The sequence below is a fragment of the Typopeltis vanoorti genome, chromosome 5 (assembly GCF_054136105.1).
Source record: "Typopeltis vanoorti isolate ZY-2024b chromosome 5, IOZ_Tvanoo_1.0, whole genome shotgun sequence".
NCBI lineage: Eukaryota > Metazoa > Arthropoda > Arachnida > Uropygi > Thelyphonidae > Typopeltis > Typopeltis vanoorti.
In genome coordinates this window covers 86,799,937-86,817,694 of record NC_143553.1, presented here as the reverse complement: position 1 = coordinate 86,817,694, position 17,758 = coordinate 86,799,937, and the positions used below count along the sequence as shown (strand labels likewise).

General features: G+C 34.7%; 1 protein-coding gene and 1 long non-coding RNA gene across 3 annotated transcripts in view; one reads left to right on the top strand and one right to left on the bottom strand.

The window, feature by feature from the left end:
- Window positions 1-17,758, top strand: part of LOC150106615 (metabotropic glutamate receptor-like) — a 280,429-nt gene that overhangs the window by 33,267 nt on the left and 229,404 nt on the right. For both annotated transcript variants that reach the window (XM_090392577.1, XM_090392576.1), the window contains exon 2: window positions 13,937-14,022. The gene's annotated coding sequence lies outside the window, so the exon portion shown is untranslated. The remainder of the gene's footprint in view (window positions 1-13,936; window positions 14,023-17,758) is intronic.
- LOC150106616 (uncharacterized) overlaps window positions 10,711-17,758 on the bottom strand; it is a 90,423-nt gene continuing 83,375 nt past the window's right edge. Inside the window, exon 5 of the long non-coding RNA XR_016548320.1 lies at window positions 10,711-10,846. This is a non-coding gene — a long non-coding RNA (uncharacterized LOC150106616). The remainder of the gene's footprint in view (window positions 10,847-17,758) is intronic.

The following is a 17,758-nucleotide window of genomic DNA, read 5'->3' as shown; positions in this document are numbered from 1 at the left end:
TGCGCAAACTTAAGAGAGAGAGACGCTTCCAGTGCCTTGCTATTAATCAGACTCATGGCCAAAGCTGCATCTTTCCCATGATTTAATGTCGCTAAGCGTCGCTGAATTTTTTTTATTTTTAATTTGCTTATCTTTCACATCACAATGTTTACTTTCTAAATGTCTGAGTTTCGCAGGTTTCATGCACTCGTTCGACAACACTTCATAACACAAAGCACATTGAGGTTTCTGTTCATTTTCATGTCCACACCAAGTAAACCCGAATTCTAAATATGAACTGTTATATTTCCTACTGTAATTTTTCTTTGAACTGCTTCTTTCTTCTACTTTAATAGTATCAGATTTACTCGCTGTTACAACACGTGTATCACAATTAGGGTTAGCATCACCTGTTTCATTTTAAGTTCTAAGCCACTTTTCCATTATTAAAAATGGTTTCCGAAAAATATATAAATACTGGGGGTAACTCACAACACAATTTGTCCAAGTATCATTTAGCACTTCAGAAGGTATACTGAGCCTTGATTGAAGGAGGTAAACCTTCATTAATAAAAATCAATAAACAACAAGCAATTGGTTGAAATGTGGATAATACATGTTCATTTCAAATATGATTCAAATTATTCGTCATTCTGCCGCTACTAAACGAGGGGTGAAATGAACAACAATATAGTTTTATTGCTTCCGCCTTTGAACATTCTGACGCTATTTGTTGTTAAGTCTCCATTTGATTTCAATAATTTTTACTTACTTATTCAATTTTAATTTGTCTCTATAATTAAAAAATATATATTTATTTAATTAATTAATTTAAGTCTACCTGCGGACCACCTGACCCATCATCGCGGACCACAGGTTGAGAAACACTATTCTAGAGATATCCATGTACGAAAGGTGAAAGATAAGATATTCCGCGTTATCTTTTCACTAGAGGTGTTTTTTTTTTTTTTTTTTTTTTTTGCCTATCAGCGTTTTATTTAACCAACCATAATATAAGTGAAATATAAACAAACTTCCTGATACAACTAAATACCATGCGATTTTTCGTGAACTATATTAGATCTTAATGTTACATGTTGAGTACTAAACGTAGACTCTCATTCATCTTCTTATAATCATTGGATATAGTCTTAAGAACGTAATGGATCTTCATATCTCGCCCTTTCTTGTATTAAACAATTTGAAATCCTCCTCTGATTTTCATCTTCTTCTCTTGGAGACAACGAATCCATTCTGTCTTCGTATTAATTGCCTTCCCTAGACTTTTCCATTGAACTCATATGATAGACTTCATTAGGATTCGTTTTATTAATGGTAAGATCAAGTGAAGAAAGCTGGTCTTTGGTAATTCGTTCCGTTTATATTGTTTTCGCAGTGAAGACGATACCCTAAGTTGTAATGATCTGGGCTAGAATCTCGTGTAGGATGTGAAGATCCGGCCTAATAGCCTTTGTTGCTCCTGCCATATTTCCAAACAACTCAACCCTTTCTCATTGACACTTCAACTTTGTCGTTAAACGTGTAGTCTGTTCGGCTTCTTTTATTTATTTTTTTCGCAAGCATTTTATTTCATATTCTGGGTAGTATCTGCTTTTCTCTTTTCTCGAACAGTCCATGTCTCCATACAAGTAGACAATGAAACAGTAATATGATACATGCATATTAGCACGCAACCATACACTCGGCACACGTAATTAAGTCGCTTCAGAGCTAAAGTCTCTCTTCGAATATTCATCGAGAAGAACTGTTAGACGAATGAACACAAATAATAGGAGTCGTTTCAATCATTTATTTACAAATGTTAATATATAAAGAAAATTTTATATAAAGAAAGAAAATTTACACCACTGAAAAGAAAATGACTGAAGCCGTCCGTTGATTTCACAAATAGATTATTGTGAAGATTATTCTTTTCTTACTTGTTGGTTTTTAATTCTAAAACAAATTCAGAACAGACAAGTTTCAGTTGTACCAAGTTCATCTTGTCCCATAAAATTTCACAATGCAGGATCGGGTTGAAAGGGCTGGAATTGCATGTAACAGAGATATTGTCTCCATAGTTTGTGCTGATAAGTACGACAGATGCAGTTCACACTAGCTCACGTTTGATTTCCAAAAACTATGCAAAAAAGGATTGCCTACCGCTGTTCGCTATTTCTACACTGCTACCAGTTGACCTGATTATTTTTACAGATGCAACAAATGTCTTGAAGTCATTCCTCCCTCTCTGCAATTGAATTCGCACATGTTGCTGAACGTTTCTGCCTAAAATTTGTTTTTAGTTATGGAAAATAGTAGAATTTTAAGAATAACAGACATATGCAAGGAAATTAGAAAATTATACTCATCTACTTATACAGTAGAACTAAGAAAGAACTTCGATCATTGCCTACATTAGAACAAGTTTAATTTTTCATTATTTTCTTTTAAGAAATTTTGAAACCTCTCGTATCATTCATCCTAAATATACTGTAGTATGCGACATATTAGTGTTTCATTAAAAATGATAATTCTTATATCAATTATGACAAACTCAAAGAGGTTGTATAAAATACCATTTGTCCTTTCCATTTGCTGCTACAATGCTGGGATCTGGAGTCGTATAACGAGGATAGATTCTCAAGAAACATAAAAAGTTATTAAAGTTTAACATTGTTAAAATGAGATTTTAATCAGGATTACCCCCCCCCGCCCTCAAAAAAACAGTAATATCGAAGTTAATTACACAATACTTGCGCGGTATACTGTATAGCCTACCATAGCCCATGTCCTATTTGAAATACATCTATATAGCTACCACTGATACACTGGTCCAAAACCTAAGGATGAACACTATTTCTGAAGATTCAATCCGCAAATTCTGAGGAATCAGCTGATGACAATTTGTATAACACCCGATTTCGAGTAGAAAGCGGGTACACATTCAAATTTTTGAATCGCGCGCAAAGGGATCGCGTGGAAGCACTCAACTACAAGGCAAAAGACTGCGCTAAACGAATTGTGTTTGAAGGAAGTTCCTTTCGTCGAGGAATAAAATTGCAAACTTGGATGTCTTGTAATGTCTCAAATACATCATCTAGATGATTTCACGCGGAGAAGAATTATTGGAAAACATGAAGAAGGCCGCAGAGTTATTGATATTGCCAGAGAGCTTGGAATCTCATGTAGTGTTGTTTGTATCCTGGCTGTGGGCAGCGTTTCCAACCAATGGAATATGTTCCAGATGTCGCTCACTTTATCATGGAGCATGAAGATAGAGTTTCGGTTATAACAGCAAAACACGATCAACGCACCACGGCAGGTAAGCTAGCAAGTCGGCTCCATTGAAGCACAGGCAAATGGATATCTCGAATATCTCAACAAAGACGTCTGTCGAGATATGTGCCAAGACGCCTGCGACAAGTAGACCTATACGCCCGAAGGCCTGCAGTCTGCGTCCGTTTATCACAACTCATCGTAGAGCACCTTTTCAGTGATGTTCTATCCATAAAATTGGACAAGAACCAATGGTTAATGTATTCTTTACAGATGAGAGTCAGTTTAGTCTTTCCCCCGATTCTAGACGACGCTTGATCCGGAGTGAAAGTGGTACTGCTTACCATCGCGAGAATGTTCTTGAAAGGGATAGGTACGGCGCCGTTGTGGTCGTGTGGGAAGCATTATGCTTAATGGACGCACCGAGTACAAGTGCTGGAAAAAAAGGACTATGACTGGTGAACGATATTACAGCGAAGTTCTTCAACGTCATGTTCGATTGTTCCGTGGTACTGTAGGCGAAGAATTCACTGTTATGGATGAAAATGCCAAACTACATCGTGCACGAGCAGTGGAGATACTTCTAGAGACCGAGGATAGTAATCGAATCGAGTGGCCAGCAGGCTTTCCCGATCTCTACTCCACTGAAAACATTTGGGCAATAGGGAGATGCATTGCTGCTGGAAATTCCTCTCCAGAAAACAAACAAGATCGAGTCCTTTCTCTGAAGGAGGAGTGGACCAGTTTGCTTCAAAGACTTCTGAATTACTTGGTACTTGTGTAGAACTGTGATACAAATTTCTCTAAAAACAAGAATTTGGTACTAAGCATGGTATGGCGTTGAGAGAACTACATCGCAGTTCGGGGCAGACATATTCCATATTGAAATGTCTCTGCGCATTGTAGTCTGTAATCACTGCGCATTAATTCCTTAACTACGTGCTTAGAAAATTTATAACGTTTGCCAAAAACGTATTGCAATTTAATTTTTGCTAAATTTATAACACATTTTTGTGTAATATAATTTATTAGTATACCGGGCAATAAATTAATGTTCACATTTGGCTGTAGCCATGAATTTTTTTTTTTCATATACAGCATAAATGTAGTTCGTCCTTAGCTTTTTGACACCAGTGTACATACTTATAATGCAATGCATTGTGTAAAGAACATTGGAATATTATTATTATTATTATTATTATTATTATTATTATTATTATTATTACATGACACTGCCAAGGAGTCCCAGGACTCATCATGGGAGACAACTTCACACCACACTAATCTGTCTCACCAAAGTATTTTTGTCTCTTAATTACGTACGTGTTCTGGCCAGGATGCTTGTTTTGCAAAAGGAAAACTAAAGTTTCTGGAGAAAAATTCTGCTACCCCGGGCTGATGGCTAACTCACTTTCAGTTAAAAAGTCCTTAGATTTACTTATTAAATGGGATTCTAATCGAGGTGTTTCTAATAGCAGCTTTGCATTGCAATAATAGCTTTTTGTTAAAAGCATTTCTATCAGTCCTCTTAGTTTTAATAAACTAACAGAACTAATCAATGCAGCTGAGCATTGATTAGTTCTGTATTATTTTATTAAATTAGCAAAGCAGCCTCCGTAGCTCAGTCAATTTCGTCGATGTCCTTTAGATAGTAAGATCTGGGTTCGAATCTCTTCTGCGACGCGAAGAACCTCTATCAGTGCTTTTCAACTGAAAGGGTAAGTTAGCCTGTTTCATACACCCACAGAAACTTACATTTTGTCTAAATTTGAACCAATCGCATTATATTGGTCGTGAGGTCAATATAATGCTATAAGTTGAAATGTAGACAAACCACAGAGCGGGACCGCAGAGTTCTGAAGCGCGAAAAACACCGCCTGTCTTCGCTGAAACACACGCTACAGAGTTCCGAAATGTCTCTACAAGCAACGTTAGCGGCATAGCTGTTCGTCGAGAGCTGAAGAACATGAATTTCTATGTCTACACCATTAAATGGTCACGCAGCCTCACACAAGCCTGTCATCAACAAGGGCAATGTCAAACGTCAAGGTGATAGAGAACAACTCGTTGCTATTGGAGTAATGAATCACGATTCACCATCTGGCAATTCGACGAACAAGTCTGGATTTAGCGGATGTCAGGAGAACGCATAGATGAATAAAAGCAGATCTTCCTGTTGGTCCAAAATAAAATAACCCACAAGAGCAAAGAATCCTGGTAGACGCCTGGATAACTGGGAGGTGAAGCTTGTCCTTAGAAGAAGCGAGAAAGATGAAGATTTTTCTGATCTGGCGAAAGGCAACAACTTTCTCTGTGCATTCAGTAATACTGTGCACATAAGGGATAGGAATAAGAGTTATTTGTTCTGTGTTTGAAGATGTAGAGATACGATAACTGTTCAAAGTTTTTTTGATGATATAATCCTTAAAACCATTAGATAAAAAGGTGGAATTAATATGGCGTAATTCTTTCTGTAACAGCTTCTGAAGAACATAAAGAATGGGCACGATGTACTAATGTTTTAATACTTCCAGCCTTTTAACTAGAATGGTGATGAGATTCAGCGTGGGGTATGTGTCTGTGTGCGTCTCCTTCCGAAAAACTGAAAATGTAAGCCACCACCTGGTTGACGAAGAATTAGAAGATCTAAAAATCTAATTGTTTATTTACTTCTTCTAAGGTAAATTGGATCCTGGGATGAAGTACATTTAATTGGGAAAGAAAGTACTGTAACTCAGAAGAAGTGCTATTCCAAATTGTAAAAATATCATCCACATATCTGTACCAGTGTGTAGGTCTAGGTGAAATGTTATCAAAAAATACGTTGTTCAAAGTGTTCCATGAAGAAATTGGCAATAATAGAAGAAATAAGATTGCCCATTGCTGTTCCTTCGATTTGTTGATTTAATTTGTTTTTAAAAGAGATATAATAGAATGCATTATAAAATCAAATAGTTTAACAATATCTGAAGGAAATTCTTCTTGAAGTAATTCGATGGTGTCAGATAAAGGAACATTCGTAAATAAGGATACAACATCAAAACTAATCATAATATGTGAAGCGTATCGAGATCATTAATTTTATTTTTAAAATCCAAAGATTTTTTTTATATTCGTAGCAGTTCTTCTAGTTGAAGTAGCAAGCAAATTAGATAAGAATTTAGAAATCTTTATAAGTGGGGCATCCTATACAGTCTAAGACTGGTTTTAATGGAATAGCTGGTTTATGAACTTGGAGGAAGAACCGTGCGATCTAGGCGGAAGACCAAAAAGTGTTTTAAGCTTTTTCTTTTGATCTTCATTCCAAATAAAAAACATTATTATCGATAAGATAAGTCTGTTTAGTTTACTAAAGGTAAAATCAGATGTGAGGAGCCTGTAAGTTGAATAGTCTCGAAGTAACACGGACGCATTTGTGTCCTTTATTTTCTAACTTGAACGACAACAGCCATTTTCTTGTCAGACTTAGTAATAATTAAATTGTTGTTATCCTTCAATGCTGTTCTTCAGAAGTTGACCAGTTGTACAGAGCCCTGATCTCAACCCCATCGGCATTCCATTTCAACCAATTATGAGCCAAGCCTAATCATCCGACATCAATAACCGACTTCGCTAATGCTCTTCTGGTCATACCAAAATCTTGTGGAAAGTATTTCCAGAAGATTGAAGACTGTTATAGCAGCAATGGGTGGACCAACTTCATATTCATTTTTCGCCTGTCTTTATAAAAACACAGGCGAAAAATGAATTACATTTTAAAAGAAAAGTGATCTACTGTATATACCTATTTCGATCATCAAATTAGAATATAAATTAACAGCGAAATAACCTGATGTTTATCAACACTGCTTTTCCTTTTCTCCTTTATTTATCCTTTTTTTAATGGTTAATTTCCACACTAACAGTTTTTGAATTAATTATTTTTCTCGTTTCATTTTTTAAATTTTAGAAGACATATCTAAATCAAGTTTTTCTGCTAGATTCTTTTTTCTTTCTCTCTCCCCCCTCTCTCTTTGTGTGTGTGTGTGTAAACCAGCTTAAGTTTAAATACAGCTTCGTTGAAAAATATAAATTGAATTTACATTCACGAAACTTAAGTGCAGCTTAAGTTTCGTGAATGTAAATTCAATTTATATTTTTCAACGAAGTTTCACGTTCTACATTCGTGGTGGTGATAGAATAAGATCTTCAGAATTGCAACGATATAGTCACACAAGATGTCACACCTTTCCTGAGTTTACAGCTATTCCGAAAAAATAAAATAAAATAAATAATAAGAAAGTCGAAATTTCACATGTCCGTAATTTGCAAAATATATTTAAATATCTCTATGAAACATTGTTTTGTAATTATTTCGTAAATATCAATAAATTATTATTATTATTTGCATTTATGAACCTGTTGTGGAAAGAAACAAAGATGCTAAATTGATTTACTGAAACTCTAAGTTGAAATGCATTCAATTGCTTATTAAATTAATTATGACCTACTCATTAGAACAGGACTAAATACTACAGAATCATCACAAATGATATAAATATTATTATTATATCGTGAGAGGGGGCGCACTACACAACTCACCGTCTCCACTATTTAATTCTCCAACTACATAACGACACTATTCCCATCAACGCACAACGCCTTCTACTGCCCACCACCACCAACAATATTGCATGTGTTCTTACAACCGATTTACCTGTATGTGGGATGAAAACTCCGAGTTTCTGGGAGAAAAAACCTTGCAACTTCGTATGAGATTAACTAACTTACGTTCAATTGAGAAAGCCCATATAAAGATTGCTCTCGGCATGACGAGAATCGAACTTGGGTATTTTCCAGTCGAAGGGCAGCACATTGTTCTGTCGTTCTTTCAACTGAGCTACGGATTCGCTTAAATATAATCAATTAAAAAATGGACAGCAATAAAATGGCAAATAGGCAGAACAAAGAAAAGGACATTTAAAATAGGGATTTGGATACATCCGTGCTCTTTTAAATATATGAATTTTTTGTGTTAAATTTTACTGAAATTTATTGAAATAAATTTGGAATTAAGTTATTCTTATTAGCAGGCTTGGTTGACCGAGCGCATAGCGTTTTCGCTCTGCAACTAATAGGTCATGGGTTTGATTCCCTTATGGGCATGGATGGTTGTGAATGTCTTTAGGTGGGAGATGAATTTCATCTCCCAGTGTGAGACCAGCTCCACGCCTAATGGATGCCTGAAATGGTTTGAAACAAGTCCATGTTTGGTCTCCAGGACAGAGTTTCCAATATTAAAACAAATTTAAAAAATATTAAAGTAAAAAGGATAAAAAACTTATTCTGTATATGGTACTATGTACAACAGGTTTACAACCTTTCTTGGATAGGTTTGACTGACACACACACAACACGACAAAACTGGTAATCTTCAAGTTTATTTGGATTGGTTTCATTTTTATTACTGTTTAACACCATCTACTAAAAACAAAGAAATTTGAGTAAGTAAATATCGGATTACATACATTTGCGTTCTCCAGAAATATACACATTAAATATTTGTTCCAAATAGCTCTCAGACTTTTTTTTTAATTAAAAAAAAATCACAGCTGATTTAAGTTCTTCTAAATGGAACGGAAACACCCCAAACACAAATACCAAATTGATTAGTTTTGGAATTAGTTTTGAACCCCTGCAGCTTTATATTTTATCTCACGTGCTTTGGGGCGTGAGAAGGAATCAAGTCGAAATATTTCTTGTAAAAAATATATATATATAACAAATTGTTTCCGACATTTCTTTATTTAAAAAGAATGACGTTTCGTTCTGTTGCTCAACTCGTTTGGCGAGTTGAGCAACAGAACGAAATTTTTGATGCTCAGGAAAGAGTTAACTTTAATATGATTCTCCATGTCTTTTATCCTTTTTCATCATGCAGTTCGAAGCCTGTTTACTTATCTTAAATGTAATCTGGATTTATCTTAAATTGCTATCAAAATGTCAAAAGATTCATAAAAAAAAAAAAAAAATCAGCAGCTTGTGAAATGCAAATTATGGTCATCGTTTGATGTACTTGGATTTGAAAATATTCCGAAATTCTATAATAATGGTATGTTATTCCTCACAATTATCAGTCTGCTTCCTTTGTTCTAAATAGCATGTTCACGAATTGTTCAGATCATACGACTTTTTATGAATTAATTTCTCTACGTATGATGCCAGTTCACAAAAATCAATATATATTCAGTTATTTGCATTAATTGAAAATGGAAATTTTTAGCATCTTTATCAACCATTAAAAATTACACTGTTCTGTGTGTCACACAAAGAACGTAATGACCCATCTCTATACAACAACAACCGCAATGCATTTAAAATAATGGGTCATACAAAAATAAAAAAACATGCATTAACGCCGAAAACTTCCTACAGAACAACATGTATTATTTTACATGGATGATTTCTAATCATTTCCATACTCAACATTTGAAGAAAGAGGAGAGGGAAAATACTTTACTTTAAGTGCAAGGAACTGGATTTGTTCTTAATCCCCCCCCCTTATATATGCGTATTTTTTCAAGGTCATTTTTCCTCCATTTCCTCATTAGCTTGCAATTCACAGCACGTTCTGTGTAGTTTCTTACAGAATTTCCTAGTTTTTAATGAACTCCCCCCCCCCCCCATTGGTTTAGAAGGAAATACTGGTCCATAAGTGCTTTCTTTGTTTGTCGGTTTTGGAATTTTGTTTTTCCGTTTAAACTTTGAACAACCTTAGTCACTTTTCAGCCCCAATACATAAACTAGAAGAATGTATAAAAGGGTTTTTATAGATCTTTGAGTGCAAATACTAGCCAGCTGCTTCATCTGGAGGTCGTGTCAACTTTACGTGTTGGTTGGTTCGCCAAGAACAAAGCGTTAAATATTAACGCTTTGTTCTTGGCGAAGTTCGTTATGTCTCGACGGGATTCCAACGAAAGTAAACGAACTCGCTTAAGTTGAGATACCACTCAAAGCTGTCTGATTTCAGACAGTTGTCGGAATAGGCAAGGAAAAAAAAGATAAAAAGTCAGTTTCCAAAATGAGGAGCATTGCCTTCTGGGATGTGTATAGCTGCTTATCTTATGTTTTCATAAGATGTTGGACACAATACTAAATATGATCAGTGTAACGAACAGAGGTAGAGGAAAACGTATTTCTTAGTTTAATAAGTCATTATTTGTTGTCGCGATACAAACCATAGACACAATAGTAAGCAACTGAAAATCCAAACCTGTCATTTAATTATGAATTCCGGAGGGTTGAATATTTGCAAGAGGAAGTTTTTAAACTTTGCCACATCGTATATTGAAAAACAAAAACGTGTCACCAATTCGAGATATCCGGGAAGGAAGAAGGAGATGAGTGATCTATTTAAATTGATACTTAAAAAGAAAAAAGATACTTTGAAAAAAAAAAAAAGAAAAAAAAATTAGTTACGGATCTCATTTATTCAAGTGCCATTTCAGATCCGGAGGTTGGCGGTCGTGGCTCCACTTATTCCTATCATGTGAATCTCTAAAAATCTGTCCAGCGTTCAGTGTCCTTCATATAGTGATGTCTTGGTCGGCTTCTATAAATAAATTAATAAAATAATAAACTATAATAAAGTTGAATTTTATTTAGTTATCAAGTAATTCAAGTCAGATAAACAAATCTAAATAAATAAATATCTAGATAAACAAATGATTATCGAAATTCAATTAGTATAAATTAAAAGCAACAGGTCATTCTTTAAAAGTGATTTAATATTTTAAGTGTGAAAAAAAAAAATGGCTACTTTCTGTTAAACGTGCTTGCAGTATAAGATTGCCAGAGTTGGTAAACATTGATGACTGGATTTATCAGTGCTAGTTATTTTACGCGTTTGTCGCAGCCAAGAAATTCATCAATTGGCGCATCTTACTATGTTTTAGGCGCATCTTACAATTTTGCGTATTACGAATCGAAAGATCTTTCCAAGAAAAAGCGTTAGAAAAAGTTCTTCCTTCAGCCAAGGACTCATCGCGGCAGGTCACTTTACTCAGCACAACCCACTGTCTATACTACTTAATCTCTCGTCTAGACATATCGCCACTATCAACCATCTATCTACACATAACGTCAATCCCCGCACATTTGTGTGTGTGTTCTGGCCGATTTGCCTGTGTGCGGGACGAAAAACTTCAGTTTCCAGGAGAAAAAAAAACTTACTACCGCCGTATGAAATTGGTGTTAAGTCACCGTTAATTGAAAAAGGCCGTGTAAAGGTTTCTCTCGTCATTGCAATAATAGAACTAAAGTCTTTTTCTAATCAAAAGGCGCAATGTGCCATCACTCTTTCACTTGTACTATAAAAGTGCTCAAACTATTAGTTCAAGAGGGCCTTCACTACAAACTAAGGTAGTTAAACTTTTTGTTGCTAGAAATATATTTTTGTTTAAATGTATAAAGGATGGAAATAATAATACAGAATACTTCGTTCAGAATGTAGGAATCGAGTAACAAGAGCTGTTGTAATTAGGAATCTAGAATAATTAGATTCATTAAGAAATTTGGATATGTTAAGAAATTTGTAATACCATTCTGTGCATAATACACATTTAATGCAGTAAATAATAATATTTAAGTTTGCTTTTAGGTGCATTTTATAAGTACCTCAACGTGAATGCCGGTTGCTCAAATGATTGAGCTCGGAAGTATTGTTAGATCTAATTAGTTATTTCCACACGCTGTGCAAAATTAAACCTTGATTCTTATTAGGGAATCCATGTGAACAAATAATCTCATCAGATTATTTTTTTAAAAGAATTAATTATTAAGACATTTTCGCCTAAATATGAATATCGTAGTTGTATTCCAGTGTCCATAGAATGGCTGACAAATGTGAGACATGTGCAGTTAATAACGATTTTTCTAGTTGACAAGATATGACAATAGCTACATGGCTATAATTTTGACCCCTTCAGATTTCATAGCTTCACCTATCAAAAAAATAATTTAATTAAAATGTAGTTTGACCTGTGCAAGATTTGCAACATGTACATTGAAATAAGCTAAGAATACGATAGCATAAGCTCACCAGTTTATCAATTGTCTTAACAGCTATGTTCTTCGAAAATCATGCTTGAAATCGAATTTTTACATCAAAAACACGTTCAAGTGGCCAAAAGTTTCGAGTGATCTCGTCTTCAATTACTTTGTATGTTATATCTTTATTTATTAATGTCCAGAAGAAGAAGAGCTCTTGCTCCCATCGAAAATACATTTTCTCTAGATGTAGTTGAATTTTATTGACACTTCATTTATTGACTATCTTCATTCATCCTTTTTTAAATGAATATACTAGATATGTAATCACAAATATGTCCTAACAATAGGATTTGCCAATTTACTATTATTATTATTATTATTATTACTTGACACCTCCAAGGAGTGCAAAGACTCATCGAGGAAGGGCACCCACTCTACAACTCTCGGTCTCTACCCCTTAATCCACCAGCTATAGCGATCGCCACTACCATCATCATCACCAACGCCATCTACTGCCTACCACCACTAGTATTTTTTTTCTGTAAATTGCGTGTATTCTAAAGGCCGATTTGTCTGTATGCGAGATAAAAAAAAATCCGAATTCCTGGAGAAGAAACCCTGTTACCTCCGTATCAGATCGGCTACCTTACCTTCAATTGCAAATATATATATATATATATATATATATATATATATATTAAATAATTTTCTCCGCTTAAAGCACATCATGAAGAGATCATTAGGTCATCGCCGGTTTAGAAAAAAACAATAGATGGTCGCTTTTGAAGTTTGTAAACAAACAAACAAACAAACAACAACAAAAATAAGTTGCCTCTACAATAGTTCCGTCAATAAGGTCTGACGACAGTAAACTTTTCCAAAAGGTATCCAAGGACTTTATCTGTGCCAAACTTTACGTTCAATCTAGCCGAAATGATGAAATCGGCTGTTTCAACAATCATTAGCATACAGTGTGAGATAATTGGAAGCTGAAGCTGAATTGTATTCATATATTAGACAATGCTACCAGTAATACAGAGTGTTCTATTTTTAAATGCTAACATCAGTAAAATTCTAGATTATTTGTTATCTATAATAAAATTGTCATGAAATCATTAAAACATTCACTATATAGCTTAATTTTGATACTGCGAATCAACTTTTCAAATTTTGATGTTTGAATTAAACGTCATGTTACCTTTACAGTCTTACCGGTTTAGGATAAAGAAACAGTCACCTATAATTATATACAAGCAATTTTTGACGAAATCCACCCATTTCTTAGAAACTAATAAAATGTCCTTCTATTGCAGAGAATCAGTTTCCTTAGGTATTTTTTAAATTAAAAACTTTATTTTGAGAATTTTTTAAATTATTAAATTAAAGTTGGAATATCGCTTAAATAATGATGATTATTTTTTCAGTCCAACATAATATATTTATCTATTTGAATCATAGCAACATAAATATATGTTATTATGATTTATTAGAATAAAATATTGGATTATATGTAAAAAGAATTTGAAAATAAAAGAAAATTAAAAAAAACTCTCCTATGATGAGAAACGGATAATTTTTAACCAATACAGTAAATAATAAATTATTTCCCATTACTTCTCTAGCATTTTTCTTGAGCTTCTTTCCATTATAGGTCACGACTATAATATTTTCACAATCTGAAGAATTTGCCGAAGAAAAAGGTGCCCTTGACATCCGTAGGCCTCTCGTGTCAGCCAGGTGAGTCACAAAGTACAATAGCCTTGCGGTCGGACTGCAATTTTATTTTACTTTTATTATTATTATCATTTTTTTTTTTTTTTTTTAATTTTGACTGTTCTAATTTCTGCCCTTCAGTGACAAATCCATCAACGGGTTCCTTGGAATAAGTCGGAAATATTTCATCAACTTAAGAAAACGAGATGAGAATGACAACCTAGACAGACCCGTGTTCCGGGTCATCGCATTGTAATCTCCTTTTTTAATTTTTAATTTTATTTTTATTTTTAAGACATGCGCAGTTATTTCAGCAGGTAGAAAATTATTCAAAATGGCTGGCGTTGACCACATGTTGGCAAGTACCAATTAGCAATAATGATTTCTTTGCAACCTTACAAATATGTCCCCCCCCCACATACACTATTTTCCTGCGGGCATAACGGTTGCTAAACCACATCTCCCGTCACGACAATAGTTGAGGACCGTCCTTTAGATTTGTGCAATAGAAAAAAAAAAAAAAATTCCCAGGCTACCTCTATTCAGGACGGAAATTTCACACGGAAAATATCTGCCATTACACAATGTAAGCCGACTTCCTTGTATGCACAAATAACTTTCTATACCCCTATTATAGCCTCCTTAAAAGTCCCCAGAAAGACCTTAAAAGAACAATATCATAGTCATCACTAAATCTATAACAAATTAAAATACTATTTTAAAATATTTTGTAATTTTAGTGTTATTTCTACAAATTCAGGGAGAAACTGTCTTCCTGTGTTTTTAAGGATGTCGTTATAAATATTAACAAATACCTGGAAAATTGAATAGAATTTTCAGCAACAAAATTCCGGAAACCACACCTTAAATCGCCCCGATTTCCCATACACTTTAATTACCATGAGCTTTCCGGGTTCTTAAAGAAAAAAAAAAAAAAAAGTAGGGGGACACTACCAGCCGGAAGTGTACAGGAAAGTTTGTGGTTATCAAAAAATGCCAAGATCGAATTATTGCAGTTCGGAACTGAGAACTGAAATTAGTACATAAAACACAATAAAACAATTATTCATGAAAATATATGTATATATAAAAATAATAATAATAATAATAATAATAATAATAAAATATATATATATATATGTACACCTTCTGTCCAAAAAGAAACCGAACTTTTCGAAAATAGAAGAAACTAGTGGCGCCACCTGTTGTATTCTTTTTGTTGTCGAAAGCGGCAACCTTCATTATGGTTGTGTCAACGGTTTATGACATTTGTTTCATTAGAAGCCGAGTTATAGTGCCAAGAGTGACAGTGTGTTTTGACAAACGGTCGGTCGTCACGATATTCATGCCGTACGCGACGAATTCAATCGCTTCAAAACTTCGAGATAAAACTCACCATTGACCGTTTGGCCAGGCGGAACGAATTCTTTGTGGATAATGCCCTTGGAATCGTAGAAACAAATCAGCATTGTCTTTACTTTTGACTTCTCCAAGTGACTTTTTTTCGGATGCCCCTCTTCTGGTGGTCTCCACTCAGCACTCTGACGCTTTGTTTCGGGCTCATACTCTAAACAGCACGTTTCGTCACCAGTAAAGATCGTTTCAAGGAAGTTTGAGGCCTTACAAGCGGTTTTAATGAGGTGCTCTTGCAGTGTTCAAATTCGATACATTTTTTGTTCGTCGGTCTTGTGGAACAAATCGCGAATTGAATTTACGAAGGGCCCAAACTCTCGGTCAAAATGTTGTGCATGACTTTGGAATCCCCAATTCATCTTCAATCAATCTCACGGACGATTTCGGGTTTCCTTTGATGAAATCATCCACTTTTTGGATGTTAACTTCGCTCAGTCCAGTTTTTTGACGGCCCGGCTTTTTCGTCCTCAAGAGTCTCACGACCACTTTGAAATACTTTGAAATCGCTTAAACCACTCGTAAACTTGAGTACGGGATAAGCATTCATCACCGTATGTTTTTTGAAGCATTTGATGCTTTTCGATAAAACTTTTACCAAGTTTAACACAAAAGTCAATCGCAGCTCGCTGTTTGAAACTCATGTTCCGACCGTTCGTCAAAACACACTGTCACTCTTGGCACTATAACTTGACTTCTAATGAAACAAATGTCATAAACAGTTGATACAACACTAATGAAGGTTGCAGCTTTCGACAAAAAAAAAAAATACAACAGGTGGAGCCACTAGTTTCTTCTATTTTCGAAAAGTTCGATTTCTTTTTGGACAGAGGGAGCATATGTATATTAAAATCCTGAAAAGGGATATAAGGAGTATTATATGGATGTTATTCTAGGTAATTTTTACTTCTATTTTGCAATAGGATTTGAAAAAATGGAAAAATGCTAATATTTCAAAGGGACAATGTAGAAGGTGGACTTCATTTATCTCCTTGTTTTCTGCCTTTCAAACACCTTTATAACTACCGTCTTCATAACTTGAATGCTATCTTGATTTAAAGGGAAACGTCGTTTTTCTTCTATCAACCTCTCACCTTGAATAGATTATACTGGATTAAATCTCATTCTACGGTGGATATTAGTCAGAATATTACCAGAACTAAGATCTATACAACAAGTTCCACTAAGCGAAACTAAATATTTGGTGATAAATACAATTTATCACCAAATATCATTATCACCAAATTTATCATTATTATCGGAATATAATAAACATTATTATATTCAGGAAATGATAATCAAGGAAAAGAAGGAGTTGCCATAGAATTCAACACAAAATACGAGGCTAATCTTCTTGAATGGCAGGCAGTCTCAAGTAGAGTGATGTGGACAAATATCAGAATGGGGAATTGGACAATGAGACTTATTTGTGCCAATGGTCCCACAGAAGGTTCTACTAAGGTAGAAGGGGAGGAATTTTTTGATGCTTTAGAAAAATCAACTGACACAATGAAAAAGGAAAAGTTGGTCCTTGTTGGGGATCTAAATAGCAGAGTAGGAAATGACTGTCAGCCATACAAAAATATTTTGGGAAAATTTGGAGAAAAGAGCAAAGCTAATAATAATGGCAAATACCTGTTTGATTTCTGCTCAGGACATGGACTGGTTATTACTAACACCATGTTCCAACATAAAAATGTGCACAAATTCACATGTAGAGAAGAGGCAAGGAATAAAAAAAGTCTCATTGACTATGTTATTGTTGTTAGTGATGTTTTCGCCCTGGTGCAGGACACCAGACTGTACAAAGGATTTGAAATTGGAAGTGATCACTATTTAGTCTTGAGCAGGATAAAATTGAATTTCATATTGAAAAGAATAACATGTAAGAAAGTTTTATAGTGAATAAAAGTTGAGCAGTTCTCAAATGTGAACTGCAGACTAACACACACAAAGATTATTGAAGAAAAAATGAAAGAGTTTGAGAACAGGAACCAGATCTTGGAGATTCAATGGCAAGCCTTGAAGAAAACCCTGATTGATTCAGCTAGAGAGGCATGTGGTGAGGTTGTCTGCAAGGATAGAAAAATCAGAATTCCATGGTGGACATAGGAAGTTAAAGAGGCAGTGAAGGAAAAGAAGAAATCACATCAAACGTTCCCGGCAAATAAGTCAGCTTTTGCTTTTAGAGAATACAGAGACAAATGTAAGAAAGCGAAACACTGTGTAAAACTAGCTAAACAAAAGTCATGGGAAGACTTTGGCAAGAACATATTAAATAAATATCAAGAAGGTGGTAAGATATTCTGGAGGTTGTTGAAGAAACTTAGAAATGGAGGAAAGAGTGCAG